This window comes from Aptenodytes forsteri, unplaced genomic scaffold (assembly GCF_000699145.1).
Source record: "Aptenodytes forsteri isolate BGI_AS27 unplaced genomic scaffold, ASM69914v1 Scaffold251, whole genome shotgun sequence".
Lineage (NCBI taxonomy): Eukaryota > Metazoa > Chordata > Aves > Sphenisciformes > Spheniscidae > Aptenodytes > Aptenodytes forsteri.
Genome location: NW_008794082.1, coordinates 459,175 through 484,970, shown reverse-complemented (window position 1 = coordinate 484,970; position 25,796 = coordinate 459,175).

Below are 25,796 nucleotides of genomic sequence, written 5' to 3'. Positions count from 1 at the left end.
CTGCTGTGGGTGACATTTTAAGGTCCTTTTCAGCTCTCTTTTGTATGATTCTACATTTTGCATGTATTTATGAAGACTGTTTATGTGATAGAAAGCCTCCTGTCTCACAACATTGCACTTAATGACAAGTCTGTCATTGGCATCTGTCAGAAAAGGATTGGGCCGATCAGGTCTTTCAAGAACTGAGTACAATGTGGGGATTAACATTGCTGAATGTTTTTTTCTTCGTGCCAGGCCTTGCTTCAGCTTAAACTCATGGGATAATATTGTGGGTGAATGACATGTAGTACACACATTGTGTATAGTAGCCTCACAAAACAGAGCCTGGAATAAGAAAGCATATTAATAATGCGTCAAGCACCTCAGGAACATGCAACAATTCAAGCACTTGCTGACAGAGGCATTTTGTATGAACCCAGTACTGTATCTTCAATTGGGAACATCAGGGATCAAATGTGCAATCATATTTTATAAATACCCTATTACATGCATTAGTAGAGTTCCCCTGCTACCAAAGGATGACCTAGGGGGACCAGGCAAAAGCAGCCTCCCATACCGTGGGGTGCAATAGAAGTCTAGCAGACTTCTGCAAGATCACACAACAGCTTTATACAAGGAGGTTGTGAGAAATGTCATGACCAGTTAAAGTACAAGGGGAATTACAAACCATGGAGGGCAGTTGGTATGTTCACATCAGCTATTTTAAACTCTCCTAGATATTTAATTTTGGAGCTTTGAACTCTCTCTTGAGGGAATCAGTGTTTCTTTGCAGACTCTCTAAGTGACTTGGGTACCTAAATTAGCTCCTAAGTTATATGGTATGAAAATCTCCCTGTGTAATTATCCTGGTATTTGTCTGCAATGCTATGTTTAACATCCCAACTGATGAGCAATAATTTACTGAATCCAGAACTGATGATCCTTGAACTTCAGAGAAAGTTGCATCAGTAGTTGGATTTCAGTGACGTGGCTCACAGCCAGTTTCTGGTCAGAACAGTGTGGCTCCCAGCTGAAATATCTAGAGGCATGATCTTAGTATCTTGCAGTCCAGTAACAGCTTGTTCATGGGAGAAGCTTGCAAAAGGAATATTAACTAGTTATAAAACCTGACTCTTTCTGCTTGGCCTTGATTCACTTGCATTTGCTATTTCTCATGTGTCTGGGTTATGTGATATATAAATGTGATTTGCAAAGCACTTGAGCTACCTGCTATATAGCATGCACCTGGTTTGTGACAGGCAGGTACTCTTTGTAACTGCAAGTTGATTCGGGACCAACGAATGGCCAACTGACTTGCAGGCTGCATGGCTGTAAATACTTGTTTCTCAAAAGAAAGTAATCAAAGAAGGAAGAGGTATTCCTGAGTCTCACACAGCTCCTACCTAGGAAAGCCATATGTAAGCTTGAAAAACTGGGAAATCTGGAAGCACACTGAGCCCTTGCAATGATTCATCTCTCTTTTAACATGATGGGTAATGAAATGCCATGGTGGGACAACAGTCCAAGGGCCTGTTTGGAGCAAACTCATTTGGCAGTGATTCTTCACAGAGTCAACACCGTGTCAGAGCCCAACAGGCAGAAATCAGTGCATGAGATGTGCGTATTATCCTCTCGTCTCTTGCTGATTTACAGCACTTCACAGTCATTCTAGCAGAGACACCCACAGCTTCAATTTCTGAAATATTTAGGCAGGAAAACTTCCTAGGCAGAAATTTCCACCCCAAGGTTTAAAGCACATCATAAGCTCATGTCTGCTCTGCATGGATGCGAGAGTGAGGTTCCCTCAGACAAAGGTTTTTGGAAGCTATTAAAAGAATCCCAGCTTTTAGCCAGAAAATAAGCTGGTGTTCAAAGTACTTGAGCACATACGTCAAAGGCACTAGTACATGCTTAAAGTTAACGCCTTTCCTGGCCTTAATTGGTGCCTTTTGCTTCATAATTTCTTTTATAGCTACATCAAGGCTTGCTCCACAGTCCTGCAAAGTAAATGGAAGACTCCTGCTGATTTCAGTTGGATCTTGATGGCAGCCTCGCTTGCATTATCTTTAGTCATGGCAACATTAGCTTTAATATCTTTAAATAGTGTGTGTGCCAACCCCTACTTTCGTTTTCTACTACCTCTCTGATTGATCTACATGGGGATTTGCTGTCATCTGTGGGTAACTGATGGACCTTGCAACAAAATTATATTCCTTGGCTCTTAACTGTCAAGAAGCTTTATTCCCCCTCCCCCCACCCCCAACCCCCACTATTTGAAGGGTTTCCAATTCAGGCAACAAAGTAATTAAGGGCACTGGATTTAACATTGACTGTAACAGGACTACCCCCACCCCCTTTATTTGAAGGGTTTCCAATTCAGGCAACAAAGTAATTAAGGGCACTGGATTTAACATTGACTGTAACAGGACTATCCATCCAAATTTGACTTACATTACCTAATTTTGATTTTTCCCTGCAGAACATTTACAAGGCCAGGCAGGTGTATTATCTCTGCATACCATTCATTATCAAGCGTGACTGGAACAGGTGGCAACATACTGATATGTGTTTAATGGAACAGACGTTCGAATGCATATTTCAAAACTGGGCAAATGATTTCCTTTGTAACACTGTCAAATCATGAGCAGTGACAATTTCAGGAATATGCTACCTCATCCCAAACTGCGTCTCACCTTCATGTCTAGCATCTGCTGTCTGGTGTTTTGTTTTTCAGATTTTTGCAGTCTTCACTGATGCCTGCTGTCCATGCTTGGAAAAATGACATGAGTAGTCTCGGTATGTAACTTACTTGTTTTGAACCAACAGCATGTGGCCCTGCCTGGACTGAATGACCCCTGCATGACTGTTGCCTTAGCCTTCTGGACCTTTCAGTCCGCCAGCATCTGAAGCCAATGGTAGTTGTATTTATCTCCTGTGCTCAGCCCCTGACCTGGAAGTCAGCCTTGTGCCAACGTGCTTCTGCATGCTTGGGGAAACTACCTGGTTTCAGAGGCAGTCTAGATGGCTGCAGCTGTGGATGGGAGCATCACTGTGTCATTTCTCCTAACTGGGGACCCACTCAGTTCATGTGTCCTCTTCAGAAAGGTGTCATTCTCCTAGCTGCGTGCCTTCCTTCTCCTAGGACAAACATGGAAAAAGATTAGAGGTTTGCACAAGAAGTGGAGGCTTATTAACACTGTTGGCATTAGGTGTGTTTAGATATTTAACCCAAGTGCTGGTAGCCCCGTTCTCTGCATAATCAAAGGAAGGAGGTGTGCACTTCCAATGTGGAACATCAAAGTGAAATGCCCAAAACACTTTTTGGTAGATGGTATAAATGCTCCTTCAAGATTTCCACACTTACAGCTTTTCAGCTTTCACTCAGTGCGAGTGATGCCTGGGCCTCTAATCCTTCAGACCTAGATCCAATTTTTAGTTACTTCAGCTGCAGCAAGCTAAAACCCTCAGAGAGTCTCATTGGTTTCAGCAGAATTATTCAAGCCTGTGTAACGCAAAGGTTGAGCTCCTTTCTTAAAACAAGCACAACTGATTTTGGTCCATTTAAATTCTGAGTCCTTCATGGGTCTGAGATTCGTAAGGGAAAAGACTCTTCAAAGGAGCCCACTTTCACAGGGAGAGATGCACAACAGCCTGTACGCCTGATGGAGATCACACTGAAGTCAATGACCGCCTGTCTGCCTTAATGTTACAGCCAACTGCAAGTCTCTAGCTGACTTGAAACCACAAATAAGTTGTTTTATTTCATTATCGCTATTTTAGAGGCATAAGGATTTTTTTATTTAACTGAAAACCAAAAATAGGTGAAATTATAAATATTATATAAGTCAGTTTTCATAACAGCAATATTCAGAACTGTTTAAATGAGCCAAGGTATTTGTAGTACTGACCTAATTCTTGAAACCAGGGGATATTTTTAAAAAGAAATGTAATTAAATGTAGCTAGAAGATGTATATTTAACCAATATCAGATATTTCAGAAATGAAGTTATTTGTAATTCTACGTTTTAAGTACTTCTTGATTCCTTTGAACTTTATTGTCAAATACATAGGAAGTTAATTAAGAGATTTCCTTCAGAATCAGGTCACAGAGTGAGTTAAAACAATACAATTTATAAAACAATACCCATTGACATAAACTCCTCACAGCTCTGAAATCTTAATGCCACAGAATATTGGTAATACTTTTAATTATATTTAATCCTTCACTTCACTTGTGACTTTCTTTTTGCCTAATCATGCTCATACCCTACCAGCATAGTCACTAGCTGTATTCACAAGCTGGCAGGTGCCAAAAGAAATGTCAAAACACGGTACAAATTGATTTTAGCCTGCCTGAAACTGGTGGGGCGAGTGGGAACATTAGGCATTTTGAGCAGTATGGGCCAATAAAAAAAGACTCAAGAAGAATCAGTGACCATTGGGCAAGTTGGGTAACACGTGGACCAAACACTCCAAATACATAAATGAAAAGGCTCCGACTGGCAGAGATTTTATTAATCAGTAATGGAGGCAGCCCTTTTTTTTTGCTTTTGTAAGCTGGAAATGAGTAAAGACAAAAGAGATTTTTTATTCAGTGCAAACACTGAACAACTGTTTCATATCGGTGCTCTACTATTTCCAGCTAGCTATCTACCTGAAGGAGCCTAATCTGGGCAGTCTGACAGTGTTTAGCACCTATTTCCTCTACAGCTGTCACTCATCAAAACTTCTGATCTTTAACTTCATGTCTAAACACAAGTGGTCTCAGCTGGTTCAAGACATTCAGCTCTCATGCTTTGGAGTAGTTTCAAAAATGGTCATAAATAGCCAAAGAATCAAACAAATGCAGTAGAACGCTAACCTAGAAAGAGAAATGCTTAGTCAGATTCCCTTTTTTATATGCTGCGTGTCCAACATAACATCAACTGCTTCCTTGAATTTCTTCCGGATTCAGGAGTGGTGCAAAGATGATGATACTATGAGAAGTAAATAGCTAAGAAGGTTTGGAGGCATGTGAAAAAAAACTTTGTAGAATTGTTTATACCAGCTTCAACATTAATAAGGAAATTGACCTATTAATTAATGCCGGTCAACTTTAATCATCTGACTGGTGACTTAAGTGATCTTGTTATTCACAGATACGAAGAAGAAGAAAAAGCAAGAGGTTGAGAGTTAATGAGCTACTTCTGTGTAGCTTCTCGATAATCTTTGGAAACACAGAAGCAATTGGGAGAAAAAAACTTCTAGTTCATTCCTTTCTCTTTACAGCTACTTGGCGATGCTCTGGACACAACCAGTATTTGGAGGATGTCCTCACCTCAAGCTTCATGCAGACCATAGAGCCCCTCCTTAGAAAACTGCTCTATCTTTTAGACACTTGTCTTTCCGCTAGCTTTCATGGGCTTCGCTCAAGGAAAAGTCTCCATTTTACCTGACAAAGACTGGACTGATTACCACCAATTACTGGATATTTATTCAGCAACCAAATTATGTCAGCAAACACCCATGCAATAATTCTTTAATCTTAACTCAGTCATTTTATTCACTAGGAAGGTCACTATTATAAGCAGTTGACTGTAATTTGTGTGCTTTATTTTCTCTGTGGCTAATTCATTAGCTAAGATGCCCACCTTTATTTACTACACTTCAAACAAACTGGGGATTAATTGGTTCCTGGGTAGCACAGGGCTGACCCCATGTGCTGAACATGAGGTTCACACAGACGATTTGTTGTGCTGCTGGCTGCCCAAATGTTGCTGGCAGCTTGCTTACTGCAAGTTATCTCAGTTACTTGATCACAATGTACCTGCCAGGTGATAAACTGATTTAAATGGGCATATTGCATGACTTTGCAATATCTACAAGTCTCTTCAGAAAAAAATGAATTGCAGAGCACACCACCTCTCACCCTCAAGAAAAAGACCCAGCTAGACCCAATAGACCCAAACAGCCAGAAGGCAAAGTCAACCATGAAGGACCTAGCCAAAAAAAGCATAAGACAAGAGCTGTTGACCTAGCTTGAGGTATCAAGCTGGAAATCCCAAGGCAAGGATGTGTCATACTGACCAACAGTATGCCATAAATTTCACTGCCCATATGGCACAGCAAAGAAACTTTGTGCTTGCCCTCCCTTATTTTCAAGCAAATAGGTATACATGGTTCTGTAAACCAAGTAGCCTCTAAAGTGGGGTAGGAGTATACATCAATCAGACAAACCTGGCTTATGTGCAATGGGGAGGAAAGTCTGGACTGTCTGGTCCAGAATGTCATATAAAGCAAAAATCTTGGTTCTCCACAGCAGTGAAGAAGAACAGTCTGTGAAGTATTGTCACTTGGTCTCAAAGATTGTTCTTATGTTCACTCAGAAACACTGTCTTCATAGGGGTCATGTTTGGTGCAAGGTACAAGTAGGTGTTTTTAGGGAAGGGTAACAGTGCGATGCTGAATGGTGGCTGGACCCTCCCCTCCACTGCCTTGCCTTCACCCAAAGCCTGTGCTGTCCAGCTGGAGCCTCTGTTAACACGACCACTTCTCCCTGGCTTTCCTTCTTCCCTTAGAAACAAGGGCCATAAATACTAAGAGCATTCAGCTCACATAGATAAAACCTAAATTCAAAGCGCAAAGTCTGTCAGACTGAATAAAACTGGAGGCTATCTCAGCGCAAAAGCGCAGCTGTACCTTTGCCCAATTTACAGTACATTTTGAAATGTACTTAAATAACAGTCTTTTTCACTGCAGTCAGTTATAATGGTCATTAGAGTACTCTGCATCAGCTTTCCTTGATGCTCTCATGAACCTGAATAGTAGCAATTTATTACCCACGGGGCCATGCAGCTTCAATCTCCAGTGACACAATGAGTTTTCTTTCATTACTATAGAGAAGAGACATTTCGGTATGTTCTTTCACCTTCCCCGAAGACAGCGAGACTGGCCTGGTGAGAATTAAGTACACAAATGTTCCACGCTGTGTGATACACCTACCAAATTTTCCCCTGCTATTTTGCAGGATTTAGAAACAGACCAAATCATTTTCTGAAACCTGACAGTTTTTGCAAGGGCTGATCTGCACCTTCACTACACCTTCATGCCCCCAACAAGCTGGGTAACATGAAGGATCCAGTTATGTCTTCCCTAGTGGAAGCAAAACCAAAAAGGACACTCTGGAAAGCAAATACCTTTTTACGTTCTCTGAGTGAGACAACGGTCACCAATGCAGCAGAGCAATTTCTTACCCAAGTGATACACGTCTTTTGACATCATTAGTGACTTAGGCCTCCTTAAAAGCAATGCTAAATGGTCTCTGCAGTCTTGTAGGCAATACCAGCATACCGAGTGCTGGTATAACATGTTTTTCTGAGTCATCCACTTTTCTTTGAAAACTCTGCCTACATTTGAACTATTTATTTAGAACATATTCTGACTGTAGGCAAAATGTAAACTAATTTATTTTTCTTTAGTCAGTCTGTTCCACAATCAAAATCTTATTGCTCCATTTTTAAGCCTTTCAAGCAGAATAGAGAGAATACAATGTGAGGTTCACCAATAGTATCCCCAAAGATTCCCAGATTCTTCCAACAAATCAGTGAATATCCAAGTGATTTATAAAAAGGGAAAACACTGTTATTAAACCACTGCAACTCATTGGAGCTTTATTCTTTAGGACTGAGAGGTGACTGAATAATGAGTCGGTCATAAAGTTTGTGGCCTGTGCTAAAATCAGACAGGGATGAGTTGCCTGTTCTAATGTACTCATTAGGGATAGAGTAAGTACATCCTGGTATGCTTGAATAGAACAATTATTTTCTGCTGCAATTGAAATGAATTATCAAATGCCAAGTGCAAAGCTCTGTTCTGAGTCTTCATTCATCAGGAAAGATTAGTTCACAGTATTATAAAAGTTTGCAAGATCAAACGTTTATATAGGAATGCATTCTTCGTGCCAGCAATCAATACTTGCAGTTCTTTCACACACCTCAATGAAGTTTGCTTTCATCTTTGCTACCAGCACTTGGAATTTATTTTAAATTATCGTTATCAAGATATAAGTACGGTACTGTTGCATTCACTGGTATGTACTTCACCTTTTTTGAATTTTCCTGAGTGGCAACATTATGCAAAACTTGTGGACTTCACAGTGTGTAGCTGCTGGGATCCTCAGCCAGTGCATCTTGAGGAACTCAGAAGGGAACCCATGGGCAAGACACCATCCACAGCCAACTCCAGACCTGTTTGTGGTAGGCTAGGAAATCCTGAGGGACTAAAAACCATTTTCTTCTGTTCAAAGGTTAAAGTGACCTTGCCCAGCCAAATGGCAGTGAGGTCTCTGCTCCTCCCTTAAAGGTCATAGTGCAAGCTGCAGTATGTGTGGTGTCAGAAAACAAAATTAAACTCACCCTACTACAGGGCACTTATTTTCAAAAGACAAAAAGAAACAGCAAAAGCAGGCTAAAAATAAATCATATCAAATTTATCATAGTTCTACTGGATTCCTTCTTACTTAGCTAAAAACAAAGTTGATATTACTGCTGAACTTACAAGCTTTATTAAGTAAATTACACTGAAAGATAAGAAGCTATGGAAAGAAAAATTTTCTAAAAGAGGGTTACATTATACTAATAGAATTAAATCCTGGGATTTAACATGCACGGTTTAAAATTTTGTCAAGTACAAATAATCAAACTTGTTAATTCATTTCTTCTAGGCACAAAATGGCAATTTTACCAAAATTATCTCCTTGGTACATAGTACATGCACTACCAGAACTAAAATGGTGGATCACTTTGCACCATTTCTTGCATGTGAGGCATGCACACATGCACGTCTCAGTCACAGGTTTGCACTCCCTAGAAAGAGCTTTGACTGAGAGATCTTTCAATGCCTAGTAAATAAACCCTATATTAAAAGCACTTGCACATCCTACAGTTCTGCTACTAATGCTTTCAAGTCACATACCCAATGGTTAACTGTTTCAGGTAAAACCAGGTAGGTACTCAAGAGCCTTCTAGTCAATCTGGCCCACAACTTAAGTGGCCTCTCTGTACCTCCCACATCTTGGCGCCTCGTGGTCATCCCATTAGCCTCAACCCTCTCCTGTGAGCCTGCTAGGACACTCTGCCTCCAGCTCTCACACTGCCCTGCGAATCTTCATCTTGCTATCTCAGGCTTTTCCTGGATTTCCTACCATAACATGGACACCTTTTTGCACGCTTTGCTTTACACTGCCTCAAATGCTGCTTTGGTGGCTGGTTCACACTCGCTTTTGCAGTGCCCTTATACTAGCCCCAGAATTTTTCTTTGAAAATAAAGACTCAATGGCTGGGCACTACTCTGTTGCTATGAATCTTCCTTTAGAAAACAGTTTGGGGGCAAAGTCTTCAGTCTGTTCTCCACAGCTGTGGGTCCCCCACTTAACACACTGGCATGCTGTCCGCAAGGAACTCTCTCAGCTCTGCTCTAACATGACGAAATGAGGAAGAGCAGAAGGGGGAGAAGAAAAGAAAAGCATCAGGTTTCCCTCTTTGTTTTGTAATGATTTTCCTGACTCCCTCTCTCTCATTCTAATTCTCATCAGAAAAGTCTGAATCCTTGAAAATACCCAGGAATTTAAAGAGGATAATGAATAAATAAATACAAAAAATGGTAGAGGTGCAAAGGCAGTTTCAGATTTTGGGGAGAAAATGAAGGGGAGTATGGGGTAAGGGACTAAGGAAGCACTTCCCTCCAAGCCACTTTCCTGCCCTGCTTACTCTGGTTGCCGTTTGTGGGAATGAGAATCACGCATGGCTTAAAATGGTTGTGATCTTTACGTAATGCCAGACTTTTTGGTTGAAAACTAAGGTTATAATTCAGGCTGGGGATTAATACTTCAACAACTGATAAACTAATAAATGGCATATTCAAAAGAAAGCTGCTCTACGCAGCTTCAGAGCAATCCTGATCAGATACGGGCAGGTACGCAGTACCAAAAGCCAGAATAATTTCCTTGAAATTTTCTTTTAACTTCGTGTAGGACAGTGCAGGGCATTTGAATACCGGAAAGCGCTCTTCTTTCAAGCTCACTAAATAAGAGCCAAGCCCATATGTAAGATAATGTTACCATCTACTGGACTTGGGGAGGAATGCAGCGGAGCCGGGCAAATTCTGCCGGCTTTGGCTTTAGGGAGCAGCGAGTTGCCTACTAGCATCCCTTGCTGTCGCCGGTGCCTCTCTAGGAGCATGGACAAGCGGCTCGGTCCCCAGCGGTCACCCTGCAATGGCCACGCACTGGGGACATGGATCCCAGCCGTAGTGTCGGCCGCTCTTTCGGATGCTAGGATTGAGAGCAGGCCTTGAAGGCCAGGAGGCATTTGCTGGAGGCTTACTCGGGAGCACCAACCTGCAGGACCCAAGGTGGTGGTCCCTGCTGGGGGCGGCCCTGACAGGGAAAAGAGCCAAGTCCACGTCCCCCGCGCTCCCTTTTTGTCCTTACCCCCAAAAGGGCTGTCTGTCACCATCTCCCCTGCCCAGCTACACTCTTTTTTATGAGCAAAGGAAATCCTATAACAACACCTTAATTAAAATCAAGCAGCAAAACCAATCTGGTCACTGCTTTGTCCATCCCTAAGACCTTGGCTCCGTCTCCGGCCACCTGTGGAAGGGGTCATGGGTGGCTGGGGAGAGTGAGTGCCCACAGCCCCCCCGCCCCAGCTGTGCGGAGGCCTCGCAAGCTGCCAGCACACTCTGCAGAGTCGTGCCTGAGAGGTGGCCAGTGGCATGGGGGTGGTTTCCAAACCACCTTGCAGCACACCAAGCCCGCCCAGGGACAGGGTGCTGGCTCAGAGAAGCATGTAGTAAAAGGGAGGAAGGCTTCAGCATGTACTTAAAGCTTAGCAAATGCTCAAGTGCTCTCTCTGGATCAGGGCCAGCAAAAATGGGCACACCAGCATGAGTTCCTGGTGCCTAAAACCACTATACTGCTCCCTGTACTGTCCACAGCAGGAGCTGTGGTTTTGCTTGGGATCTTCCACACTTAGGAAAAATTGAGATGAACATTTAACACATTTTCCGTTTCCAATTGGAATTTAAAAATGACAGAGAGTAATTGCTAGCTGGAACAAATGACAATTTTGTAATCTCTCCCAGTTGTCGCAGGAGGAAGAGCAATACAACACTGCTCAACATTTTTACAGCTGGAAGGAAAATTAAGAAGTTACTTTAAGCTGATAGGCAGAGTACTGTGCACAGCGAGTCGTTACATTTCAGTTAAATGGCTTGTACCCCTGTGCACCAAAATTGCTTTGACAAACAATGCTTCTTGGGGACTGACGGCAATATATCTCACCTCATCAAAATCACTAGAACACCCATTGGTACTTCTCAGAACAAGTATCAAAGCTCAAGGACTGTATATTATGTTAAGCAGTTTAATATTGGATATAAAACAGTGGCTCTGGTGCTGGGGAAACAACTGTAGCCTATTTGAAAGTAATACCAGCTGAGGGAGGTCACGGGCAATCAAGGAGTGGGGAAGAATTTAATATTTAACTTTCTCTCCCATCTGCAGTATTTAATCACTTGATATAATACATAAGTCCTTGATCTTTGATATCTGGAGTACCACAGGAATTGTCAGGTTTTCTGAAGCATCCTTTTCTATCCAAAGGAACATTAGGTAGAAAGGATCAGTCAGCAATTCTCTGGCTGAATGAAATGCTAGAGAAAAAACTCAAATAAAATAATGTAACTACACTAGCCAGTATAGCTGCTGTCTAATTTTCAGACTCCAGGCACTTATGTGTGCTTATACCACTCCTGATAGTCCATTCAAGGTGAATCTGCAGAATAAAGCCACGATATTCAAAATCGGCATCTTCTGCGCATTTGCTATGAATGCTAAAATTAAAAAACAAGGGACTGATCTTCAGTGCCGCTATCTAACTAAACCCTGCAAGATTTGTGTTTTCATCAATTTGTTGAGTTAGAGTGAGATGTGTTTTCGTGGCAGACAGAGATTTATTTAGAGGAAACGGACACCTGAATTGTCAGTCTATTTATGTACCTTGCTTTTTTCCAAGTGCTATTCAGCTTTTTTTTTTTCTTCTTTCCAGGGCATTTTTTGCACTAACCCAACCTCTATATTCCTCAATTTCATCTGGGGTTGAGATACAGATAGATCACAGACCCTCATCCTCTGAGGGTCTTACATGCAGTTACATGCATGTAAGAACCAAAGGGAGTTAAAAACACACGAGAGTGTTTGGAAGACTCATGTCTTGTTCTCCAGCCTGTGCCAGGACATACCCACAGAGAGGAATGAGTGACGCTAATGAAAAACTGGGGTAGGTGACACAGTTCTCATTCTGCTGTATAACCCAGTGAATACAAGGAGCACAGGGCTGCCGTTCCCATCCATCTTGAGATAGGGAACTGTCTGCCCCTGAGAAGGAGGTTATGGATACTCTCTAACCTAAGAACTAGAAAAGGAGAGCTACTTCTCATTCAACCAAAAGTCTAAGAGGATCAGATAAATGGTGAAAAGGAGTCTTTTACATCCCAACTCCTAGTCTGGATCAACAGAGTCACATCCAAGCTCCTTAGCATTGCCACTCCTTGGGGGGCTGGCAGCAGCATGTTGGAGCAGGGAGGCTCTCTGGTCAGAGTTATAAAGAACAAACAATCACAGTGTCCGTCCATCCCCAGTTTAAAATCTCTGAGTGCAGTGCAGGCCAGAGGGCTAAAAATCCCGTAAGCATCAGCAGGACAGGCAGAAGGACAAGCAGAGCTCAACTCAGGCCATGCTGCTGCCTAGAAGTGCATGCCTGATTAATCCAGTTGCAACTGTGTTAGGTATGAAGGCACCCCACCGACACCCCATTACCACTTGTCCTGGTTTCCACAGGGATAGAGTTAATTTCCTTCCTAGTAGCTGGTACAGTGCTGTGTGTTGGATTTAGGGTGAGAACAATGTTGATAACACACCAATGTTTTAGTTGTTGCTAAGCAGTGCTTACGCTAGTCAAGGGCTGGGAGGGGACACGGCTGGGACAGCTGACCCCAACTGACCAAAGGGATGTTCCGCACCATATGATGTCATAGTCAGCATATAAAGCTGGGGGAAGAAGAATGAAGGGTGGGACGTTCGGAGTGATGGCGTTTGTCTTCCCAAGTAACCATTACACATGATGGAGCCCTGCTTTCCTGGAGATGGCTGAACACCTGCCTGCCGATGGGAAGGGGTGAATGAATGCCTTGAGTTGCTTTGCTGGCGTGCGCAACTTTTGCTTTACCTATTAAACTGTCTTGATCTCAACCCACGAGTTTTCTCACTTTTACCCTTCCGATTCTCTCCCCCATCCCACTGTGAGGGGAGTGAGTGAGTGGCTGTGTGGTGCTTAGTTGCCGGCTGGGGTTAAACCACAACACCACTCTTTTGACATTTTCTTCCCTGTATACTCTTTGGTTCTCTGGTTGTCTTTGCCTCAGTAATTTCTTTAAACTCTTTGTAGATAGCTTTCCCACAGTCACTGATCAGACTTGTTGCTCAGCACCAGCATTAGCAGAGGACATTTAAAAGTTACTGCATATCTTCTGGACCTTTCCAATAGAGAGCTGACCCTGCCCAAGGGTAGGGAAATGAACAGTGTGCTTCTTGGTTTTGTAGTACTCTGTGTCCCGCAAGTCTTTGCAGCACAGTCACGCAACCACATTTCCTTCAGTTGAAAAACACTAAGCAGTTCCCTGCAGAAATGCGTAAGACAAACTGCAGCTCATAGGGACGCTGGGTTCCTGGTCAAAGAGTTGCAGAACCAGAACCTGTCGTGTTTCAGAGGAAGGAAAAATCCTTAAAACCAATTGAGGAATTGTAAGAAATCCTTCATCCTGTGCCACACTGTTTCTCAGCCTTTTCACCCAAGGCTTGATTTGCTTCAGCTTAGTCATACATGAGGTACATACACCTGAACACCTTTTCCAGGAAGAGAATGAAATGTGCAAACTCATAACTACAATAATAAGAATGCCTAGCTCAACTATTGTGTAGATAAGAAAGCAGGCATCAGTGAAAGTGCATTTCATTCAGATAATTAGATCCTGCTGACATTTTCTGTGGGAGTAAGTTAAGGACAGACAGTGATTCTAGCTGTTGTTCAGATACCAAGGAGGAATATGAAGTAATTGCAGCTTACCATAAATAAAGCTGACATGGGGCAATGTTTATTTTAGTCATGACTTTATTTTTGCAAAGACTGTGAAGATTAACTTTATCACTGGGAAAAATCACTCTTCTTTAAGTTAACCTAATGATTTTTCAGGGCCATGTTGCACTAGCTAATCAAGCCACATGACACACCAGGGCCAGGTCCTAACAAAATTCAGTAAGCTAGTGGGGAACAGGGAGCCCTGGCGGACCATCTCAGTGGTTATGAGGGGCAGGTTAGGCTGGTTGAAAGAGTGGTGGGTTCCCAGGGGAGTGCTGGGTATGTTTGCCAGTAGGCCGCATCTTCATGAGACATAGGTTTCCCCCACAAACTTTGCAAAGACCTGTCTGCGACATGACAAAGTCAACAGGAGTTTTGCTACAGCTTTCAATCAGTGCAGCCTACAGTGATGTATCTCCAGGGGCAAAATGACACTGGCAAAGTTGCTTTTACAGTATTCATTTTCTGTACAGTGCTGGGTATGTTTGCCAGTAGGCCGCATCTTCATGAGACATAGGTTTCCCCCACAAACTTTGCAAAGACCTGTCTGCGACATGACAAAGTCAACAGGAGTTTTGCTACAGCTTTCAATCAGTGCAGCCTACAGTGATGTATCTCCAGGGGCAAAATGACACTGGCAAAGTTGCTTTTACAGTATTCATTTTCCGTACGATAGGCATATTGTCCAGTGGTTACTGCATACAACCGATTGCCAGGACTCCTGCGCCCCAGGCTCATCCTTCGCTCACTAGCTTGCCACACGGCTTTCTCAATTCTCTGCTTCCTCTCTACAGGGAAAGGTTTTACAAAAGGTTGTGAAACTCAGTATTTGTAAGATACTTGAGATCCATATACAAAGGCCCTCCGCAGAGGCAAGGTTTTTGTTGTTCAAAACCTTAAAGATATTGTGCAGGGCTCTTTTTTTTTAAATGAAGCCATCAAAACATACACTGTATACACTAAACTATTCCTTCTAACACCTTAGTCAGATGGTGTAAAGATGGTTCATGTTAAACACGTTTGGAGTAGGAGCTTTCAGCAGAAGGAATCTGCTGGGAGTCTTTGCAAAACTGTGTAAGTATAATGCACAGATTGTGGCTGATAAATTAGGAAATAGCCTTTTTTTTTTAATGTAGATGCTAACAAAAGTGTGCCATGTCTCTCCCAGATGCAACACCATTCGACTTTGTAATTGTATTCCAATAGCACAGTTGTGGCACAAATCTTTTTCTCTTTTCTGTCTACAGATTAGAGAGCTGGCAAGAAACAAAGGTGTTGAGATGGCAATATGTGGCTTCACACAAAGAACACGGAAACATGTGGCAGGAGAGAGGAAGAAGACACTAGCAAGGATACTCTTGGACTATTCCATGCCAGAGCAACAGAGATGCTACTGGCCTAGCCTCAAGCCCAGCCACAGCTGTGCTGGGAGGCCTCCAGAGCTCAGGAGCAGACCCTGGTCACCCCAGAAGGATCCTGGACCCTCTCATAATAACTAATCTTCAGCCCAGAGACTGCACCAAGATGGTGAGAAAACTGAGGCAGAAATACAATTTCGTGCTTTATTGTTCTTATAATTTCTATATTGTATTCATTGTGCTGCTAAGTAAAGAACAATCATGATCTAAGAAACTCCATCCTTCCCAATGAGAGTAAGATACAAGTTATCCAGCATAATTTGAGGACAAGTTTAAAATGTTTCTAATCCCTTTTTATGTCTCAGGTCCCAAGTACTAAGTTTGACACACCTGAATAGCAACATGCTTTTTTGAAGAATTGAGTACACTTCTTTAGATTATGGCACTTCCCAGCTGTCTTAAATGAAGTACATGCAAACAGAAGAATCTCTTGAACACTTTAACTGAGTATTCTTGCTGCTCAGTTCTTTGGAACTTCGTTATAGTGCTGGTTCTTTTATATGAGAACACTGACTGTGCTTGTGGAAGATCTTTAACTGGCTTTATTTGCAGTGTTAAAACACTGAAGGGAAAGTTAAATACAGGAAGAATAATCTGTGTACACAGCATCCTAAGGCATGTCTGCAACAGAAAACCTCTGCTTTCATTTCAGGTCCAGCTGCCTGTAAATTTTTGAAGGAGGAATACGACTCTAGACCTCTGAAACCCTGTATGTTTCAATACTTTAGTTTTACAGATGCAACAGATTGTCTCTAGAAGATTCACCATCACCCACACATTAACTCATCACCTTGAATAATAAAGTTCAGAAACATCATTTCATCTTTTCCATGCTAAGTTGCCTGAATAAAACAAGAGCACATCACATTCCTTTGATTTGTAGCTTGTATACTTTGTAAACAGCTTTGCCACAATCAATCTGACAATATTAAGGTAATGGGACATTCTTTTCAAAGTCCCCATGCTTACAGTCCTCGTTATTATTTACACGTATCAGCACTGAAATATTGCAATTAGTGGGATGAAGTTTGGAGGAATGCATCCAGAGGAACAATCAAGGCTGATTGTCTCGGAAGATGCAGAAGCTATTAGTGATCCCATGAAGTATTAGGAATGTTGATCCTGCTTCGCTAAACAGCTTTGCATTTCCAGCTCTTGCTTTTTACCAACAAGGCTATCAGAAATGGCACATTTGTCACATATAATTGAAAAATGGTTATCTGCCTTCTCAGAACTTTCTTTCTTTTAGGTTTGCTGTGAGATATGCAAAGCATATTTATGCCTGGCACATGGGAATGTTAAATTCAATTTTCTAATGTCTGCCACTAGCCTGGGGGAAAATAACACACAGGTTCTTTCATGTACCCTGGGGACCATCAAGGAAAAACAACAGTCCCAGAAACCACTTGTGCTGCTGTGTTTTCAGGGCACTGAGTTTAAGAAGAATCTGTACCAAAAAAAACCAATTACAAATACACTTTGAGACAGTCAGCTCCTGTAAATGCTTTAAAAGACATGAATTTAAATTTAAATTTAAATTTAAAAGACAATAAAGTTACATGAATTTTCAAAGGTAGATGTATGCAGATATTTTACATGTACCTCCTGTATTTACCTCAGGTGTGAGTCATGGCCACTCAGTTCAACTGTTTAGAAAAACTAGCTTCTGATGTGCTGCATCAGATCGGCACATGCAAATATAGGCATCCATACGGGATGTTAAAATGGTGAGACTCTGACTCCCTGTAACCAGCATGGCCCCAAACCCCCATCCCAGGCTGGCACAAGACACTTGCAGGAAGGACCAGTTTTATTTCCATCACTCACCACCTCACCCTACCGCATCAGTGGGACTGGTTGCAAATTCAGGACAAAAAGGAAAGAGGACTGAAGCCCCGTGGAAATAACCACATTTGTGATCAAAGTGCCAAGCTGATTCATCAGCTCGAACAGTCACTCAATTTGCAGGTTTTTTTACAACATGCTCTTGAAGGTAACTTTCACTTGGTTGTAATAGAGCCCTATGGCACTGAGCCACAGATCCCAGGCATTTCTCTTCGTCATCCCTTCAGAAGGGCTCCCACAACTCTCCAGGTGGAGATGAGCTTTCTGTCTCCGAGCACAGCATCTTCCCTAAACAATCAGGCAGAGGAGTCAGCATCTATTGTTGTGCTTGAGAGATGGTGATTCACCACAGGGGGAAGGCAGGAGATGTTGCCAGTTCAGCATTGCAGGCTCATCGCAGGACACGGGAAGGAAGGAAAAACTAGGATGAGAAGGGGTTAAATAAAACAACTTTCCTGCGTGTGGAGATGAATTCATCCCCTCTGCCCCTATCTACCATCACTGTATATACCCAACAAAGCCTCATTGCCATCCTTTCCACCACAATAGTGTAAGGCAGGACACAAAGAGACCAAAGCAGTTTCAGCAGGACAGCGGCGAGCAGTGTTGGTGAGGAGGCAGCTGCATGTGTCCCTGTGCTCTGAGGGGCCTTGGGGAGATGTGGCTGCCCTTGCCTTTGGTCCTCACCTCCTTATCTCTCCCCTCCCAGCCCATACCTTGATGGTGGTTCGCAGCTAGGAAATAGCACTGGAGGGTGATAGAAGTTGGTCATTGTGACAGACCCCTTAACATGAGGATATTGAGAAGAAAACATTCTGCTGCTTTTTGGAAACCTTTTTCCAGCTGCCAGGACAATTTGTCAATGTAGTTGGCAGTCTTTGAGGATGAGAAATTTAAGAAATCAGCTGCTTCTTACTAGTGTAAATGACAGCAAATCTCTATGGATGAAAACAGCACACTAGTTAGGCTCACTAGTGGGACAAACTCATCGAGTACTAGGATTTCTGGGGACATTTTTTTTTCTCTGAGCCATTCTGTTTTAATGAATTGCAAGTCATGACACCATCTCAGACGCACCTGTCTCCCTTTCTCCTACTTTACCTCATTTCTTGCTGTGCACCCTCGTTGCTGCATGCATTCGAAATCGTTCATGTACATAAATTCAAAGAGATCCACAGGAGTTACACACCTGGCCCATTAGGCACTCAGGTGGCCTGAAACTCTGACCCAGCTGTGAAACAGCCTCTACTGAGCCTTGAAGGATATGTCATCAAGGCCAGACTCATTATCTGCAAGTACTACCACGAAGATAACCATAATGCTGGTCCTTACAGAGCTAGACAGCACCGTGGACATACAGACAATGTGATTGTGGGGCAGAAAGTTATAAAGCCTCTCAAATGCAATATGCATCTAGCCCTTGGCTTTTCCACTGCACCTTTTTTTCCCATATTGCATGGCACATACTGCAGCAGAACCAATCAAGGTATGAAAATATGTAGCTAAGTGGAGTACAGATCTGATGATCTGCATCATCAGATGCTGAGATACCTTTTTTAAAAAAATCACACTTTTAAGGTTCTTTAGAACTCACAGTAGTCTTTTTCTGGTTATTATGCTGATGCAAAAATGATGTGAAATAGCTTGTTGCTTCACTGTGATGTTAAATAGGATCCTGTCTGTACCCCAGAGCATCCTGAGTGGAGACAGAAAAAAGCAGCATAAAGGGAAATGTGACTTTCCAACCTAGCAGTTAAGATATTCAGATGAGCAGGGAGAGGACTGCTTGCTTGTTTTTGCTCCCAAAACAGTCTCTGTAGTTTACACAAGTACTGAATAAATGCAAAAGCCATTTCTGGAGCCTGGATCACATGACTGTCAAGAGAGTGCAACATCGCAGTCCCTCTTGGGCTTCCTCCCGTAAAGCTTGGACTCTTTCTACACAGTTGGACCCATGCATCTTCTTCCACCATTGTCTTCACAGCTACCACTTGAAAGGGAGTGAGTGAGTCCCATGTCATCCCAGCTGCCTGTGACATAACAGCCCCAAACTCACATGCTGACCTTTTAAAGACTTGCTTATTTTTCTTTAACAACCTGATTTATCAAGAAAGAGGATCAAGGGGAGGGTCTGATCTATCAAGCTTGATTGGGAAATGAGTTAACCCTGCACTCACATCACCCAGTCAAGGCAGAAGCCAAACTGTGTCGCCCCCGGTAACGGTGATAAAAGAGAAGTTAGTATAAAAGGAGTGGTGATGGTCAGAGTGCTTCCCAGGATGGGTTGAATGTAGCTAAAGATACAGTAAAATGCAGCTAAAAAGAAGTTAGGTTTCTCCTTTCTCTTCTCCTTGAATGCTTTCAGGTAAAGTAGTGTGTTTGAGGGAACTAGAGATTGTGCAATAGGTTAGTGTTTAGGGAATATAACTTGAGAGCAGAAGTAATAAAGTGGGGAAAGGGATCCTTAACAGAGAAGAGGTTTGAGATTATAAGCAAACAATATAGTGAGACACAGGACTAGTTGGGGGGGTGGGAAGAAGCTGTCTGCACTTGAGGTCATCTCTGCTGCTTCAAAAATGGGCCACATGGGAGCACTACCTCTGGGTTCCCAAGTCTAGGGATTTCCTCTCTTCCCTTAGTTTAAGTGGCCACTCTACCTGTTAAACTGAAAACTCCAGCTCATCCGACTCATTGCACAACACCATTTCCTTTCTGTGAAATACAAAACTGCTTACAGATGGTGCTTTTGGTTTAAAAAGCAGTTAAGACTCTTTTTTACCTTACACATTACTAATGACTGAGCTAGCCTACTTCTACTATACTGTTACCATCTTATTATCTTCTACATCATTAAAAATATATGGTTGGTCCCTTCTGAATGGCATCTTAAAGAAGAATGAAATATCTTGATTATTTTTTTCCCCTCTGATCACAAGTCCTATTTATAGGTTTATCTTCTGTACTTCTGCACACCCCCCTTCAAATCCAGCAATAAAGCAAAATCTGTGTGTGCTTTCCTCCCTTCAGCACCCAGATCTGCTTGCCAGGCCTAATGCTAAACAAGAGATGGGCGATACATCTTCTCTCAAGAGATCCAGCCTCCCATTTATTGAACGAGAACTCTCCCTTTTGCAGGGAAGGAGGGCAAAAGTGACATTTCAAACAACGTGGGAGGATAACATAGCCTTAGCAGGCCACAGTAATCTTCAGTAATTATATCAGCCACCTGACACTGACTTCTCACACTAGTATGGGAAAGCTGTTGCAGTATATAAAGAAAATTGCTTGCCTATACCAATGGCTTTTGCTGTATCAAGATAACCCACTGGGCCTCTGCAAACCTTGATGCCATCACAAAAGTCTCATCTGTGTGCAGAACTGACTTAATGGCTTCAGCTGCTTTAATGATCCCTCAGAAACGGAAGGGCTTTAGCTAATAAAGGTAGGAGAAAAGACTTCGAAGGTGTCGAAGAGGAAGAAACTAGCAGGGGTTGCTCTTTACTGGTCCCATCTCCAGTGAGAGAAATATGCCCTTTATCAAAAACACCCAGTAAAGGATTTCTTCCAGAAATTATGAGAACACACAAGTTTCTACTTGACATTTTACACCTAGAAATGTAAATATTTGCATGAAAGTACGTGTAACATATGAGCTATCCCAATAAAAGCAAAAGTATTGTTCAGCTTTATGAAAAGTGAGCATAAAATAAAATAAAAGAATAAAAAACTGCTCACTCACGGTTCCCTGCTCTGGAGAGGCCATGGCTGCAGACTGTTTCCCTGCTGTCTATTGCATATTTTAAAAGGGGTGATTTGGAGCCTAGAAACAGATATTCTGGGTGAAGAGACAAGATACACTGAAAAGCTGAGGCTGGACTTTCATTTCTTTGGCCGCAAGGCTTATGAAATGGCTCTTCCTGCTTCGCACCTCCAGGTGAAATGTTGAAGAGCTTTTGTGCCAAGCTATGAAAGAGGAAAAGGTTTCCTACTGAAAAACAAGGAAGAATATACGGTACCTTGTATGAATCATACAAATGAAGCATGTTATATGAATTAGCAGTACCGCTGTCAAACCAAGGCCACAGAGGTAGCATGTGTTACGGCTATTTACCTATATCACAGCTGAGGTGGGAACTGGTTTCCAAATACAAGAGCGCTCTTCAATCCCTCTCCTAAGTTTCTTCTTCCCCTTTCTCCTCTCAAAAGACATAGCACCATGAACTAACAGGTGTGTTATCTGAGGCAAGAATGTTTTCTGGAAGGGTGGGATGGGAGAGAAACAGCCAGGAATAAGGGAACTGTAAGTTTACAAGATGTGGATCTCATTTTTTCCTTTTCTTTGGGTTATTTATTTATTTATTTGTTTAAATTAAAATTTACCCACCTACCTTGCCTGCTTATAAAGGTGTATTGATTTGTGGGGAGAGGGAACTTCCAAACTTACAGGTTTAACCATAGAAAGGGCCCTTATACCCACCTCGTGAAAAAACAATGCGTTATGACAATCTGGCATCTCACCACCCTGACACTGGACCTCCCAGGGATGAAGAAGCTCAAATCTCCGCTGAACATTTTGGCCAGTACAGGGAGTGCTCACGCACTGATGTATGACCCACAGAGCCCACACCTACCTTACCAGGTCCTTCAGACATTCATGTCATGGCCTGTTTAACCTAACACTTGGGACCAGGCACAAAGGCTCGAGTTGCTCCTGTAAGAGCCCCCGAGTTAATGCACCTTATGGATGCAGCTTTCAGGCCACCACCTTCACAGCTGCCTGCTGGGGAAGAAGCAGCACAGCTTACAAACAAAAACAAAACACGCAGCAGCACTTATGCTGATGAATACAAGTTCTAGCTCTGCACAAGAAACATTGTCTTCTTTTCTCCTCAAGAAAATAACATCATTAGGAAGTGAGCAAGGATTCCTTCAGGACACATGTAGCAGCTCCCAGAAAGCATGGTAGCATCTCTCACCAGTTATTCAGTCTCCCACATGGTTGCTCTCCATAAGGTATCGGGCAGTTCAGACACAAGTGCTTCTTTTAAACCAGATACTCACTGCCAGACCTGAACGACTGGTTTCTGTTTTACTCATGTCTGCCAAGACCTCATTCACTAATCATGAGAAGAATCTCTCAGTGTTTGGGGGGAGGAATATTTTTGTGTGTTTGTTTAGGGGACAGGGACGTTGGAAGCAAAACTGGTTCTTTATATGAGAGATTATGCACACAGTCTATCAATCTTCTGAAAAAGCTTTTCGGTTTTGGGCTGAGGTTTTCCCAGTCACTTATTTTAGTCTGTCTTTACTAATAGTGGTTTGATGTGATCAGTCTCTGTCATGTTTCTGGACAGGCTGACTCAGCTTCCTCAGTGGAAATAAGCAATTTAAGGAAGGAGGGAAGGAAGACCATCTACTCTGTCTCCGTCTGTGCATCTGAAGATGCAGAACAGACTCTGCAATTCTTTGCTGATGCCAGTTTCTGATGCTGTGGCACATTTTTCAGATGGGCTGATTATAAATTCTGTAGCCAGGTTCCATTTCTTAGCATTAGAAGTAATATCCTCTCACGATTATCCTCTCAGGGTTTACTCTCACTTTTAGCTAGTGCTGACCATCATCAGAAACAAGATGCAAGATGAAAAGGATTATCGTTTAAATCCGGGAGAATATTTGTTACATCGAGGCAGGAAAAATACATCAAGAACAACTAATGACTACACCTCAACAACATTGTTTTTCCACGCAGAGCTTTTATTTATCCAGGGATATTTGCAAATACCAAAGAGAGATTTGAATTTCACTTTTCAACCCTGCCATCAGCTACTAGTCCCCTATCACTCCCCGCACCTGTGGTTTCCAATGCACGCTTACTGCTGAGCCTGTGAGGAGGCTGAGCGTCAGGGACGAGGCCCAAGTGACGGTGCTGTGAGCCCAGACAATGCCCCGAGAGAAGGCTCCAGAAGTCAGCCACAGGGAGGGGCCTAGTGTCACTTCCCTTGACTGACTGGTGTCTCAACCACTCCTGGAACTGGGGCGAGAGAAGGTTCCAGAAGTCCAGGGACTGGGGCCAATAAATAGGGGCACGTACGAGTCTCTGGGGTGCTCTCTACACTGACACCCTTGTTGGCAGTTCCGACGCTGGATCCAGGACTGGTGATCTCCCCATCTCTCTCTCCCCCCCCGCCTCCCCCAGCTCTCTCCCCCCCTCTCTAGCTTGCTCTCTCTCTTTTTTCCTTTTTTTTCTCTTAAAGCTGCTAAGTAACACAAGGCCTACCTTGACTTCTCATAAAGCTGCACAGCTTCGGTGGATATAATTGTGAAAGGGTCAACGTTTACAGAATGTTTGTTCCATTAAAGTTGATGTTCGTGTTTGGACCTTGAGTGTTATCTCACCTTAATCCACACCGAGGGGATTTGCAAATCTTAGTCACTCTCCCCTCCTCATAGCTGGGACGTGACACTGAGCTGGAGTGTCCTGCTCTCTCTGCTTTTGTCCCAGTTTTGGTGATTATGCTTTTGATAGGAAAGTATCTGATGCATCTGGGCAGCTGCCTTTGCTCATCCATTCATCTCTGGTAGCTTCAGCATCATTTGGGATCCTTGGTCCATGTTTCCAATTTATCTTAGTTTCCAGAGCAACCAAGTCTCATTCTTAGTGCTTCTTCTCAGCTGATTTGGTTATGTCTCTGCTTCCTGCATATTCTGATTTCTCTGCAGTGCTAAAGACTGGTATCACAGGTTTGGATAAAAAAAATCCCAGTGCCTGAGTCCTTTTATTTTTTCCCCTTTTTTTTTCCCCCTTTTTTTTTTTTAATAGACATTACATTTGTGGCTTTTCTTCCTTCAATGTTTGCCACATTTAATGGTGTGTTGAAGGACTGGCAGTGCGTTTTTCCCATTAGATTTCCCCTTTAGTAGGGTCCCTCTGATCTTATTGCACTCTCCAGTAGAACCACTTCTTTTAGTGCTATTTGAGGATTATATCAATGAAAAGATACCATTAGTGGAAGGGGCATTGTACATACCTTTTCATTTTCTGACACCGATGTCTATGTTTCTGCTGTTCTCCTTTCTTGTGCATGTAAATGCCTCATAGGATTTTTTCGAAAATGTTAATTTTCGGTCTATCCAGTCCTTCCACGCCTGTGAAGCCAATCGCATTGGGTAACTGTTCCCCTGCTCCATGTACACGCATGTCCCTCCCTTCCTTTGATCTTCATGCATCTTGCAGTACAGTCAAAGCCATCAGACACCCAAAGTTATCTGTACAACACAGGGAGGCAGGGGATCCCAGGAGTGATGTGGTGTGTATCCAGGCCGCATGGTATGCAATGCATCCAGCATTAGGGACTCGGTCAGCTTCAGGGAAACACAACAAGATCAGCTTGCTCAGAGGTGATTCAGCACAATTTTATGTTCATCCTCGTAGCACTCGTACATTCATTTCCTTAAAGCTCAGACTGTGGACTCCAGACCAGATTTAAACTCGAAACTCTTTGTAATGCTTAACATGTTCAGCTGTCAGTGTCCACACAGATCAGTTGTGAAATGGGGAGAAAAAATGGCCAAGGACTCTGCAAAACTTCTGTAGTTTTAAAAAATAAGCATAAAGCCAGAGTGCTTCAGAACAGTTTTCCTTCAGCCTTACAGTAAAGCTGCATTACAGGTCTGTCAACAAAAAAGTGTTCATTTTCTTCATTTCTACCCTAAATTCATCCTTTCCTAAACAGCTAAAGTTCAAACAGTATTTCAGTGGAGTCTAAAGCTCTCCTCTCTCCTCTCGTCCCCAAGTCCTTTAAAAAAATCTGCACCTTTAAAAATCAAACAACAAATGCATGGATGCCAGGGACAGTACTTGCCCGCTGTGCCGCTGCCCCCTTTCAGCTCCCTCCTTCATACTCCTCTGAGGTTATTTTCTCCCACATTTGCTCTATTCCAGGCAGCAGATACATCTGCGTATCTTCTCTTTCATTTTTTTCCAATCTAGTCTTTCCATACAGTAGCAACCTCATTTATAGGCAGAGAGAAATTAATGCAGGGTAATTAGGTGAGTTGCCCAGGAACGCATGGCTGAGCTGGCAAGCACCAAAGCACTGTCACCCAAAGCTTGGGACTGCTGCCACACTAGTAGCCCGCATATCCCGTATGCCAGCCGGACCGTGCACGAATCGTCTCATTGATGTTCAACACCTTCAGCCTGTCGGGTAGCAGCTTCCTTTTTCCTTTCTGGTTCACACCACGCTTCCTGGCTTTGACATTCATCGATTTTCCAACTGGGTCACCAACCCAGCTTGCTGCAGCTCCAACCCCCCAATCGTCCCAGGTGCTCGCTGTGCCCCCCTGCCAGCAAAACCTTTCTGCAAGCTGGGGGGGGGGG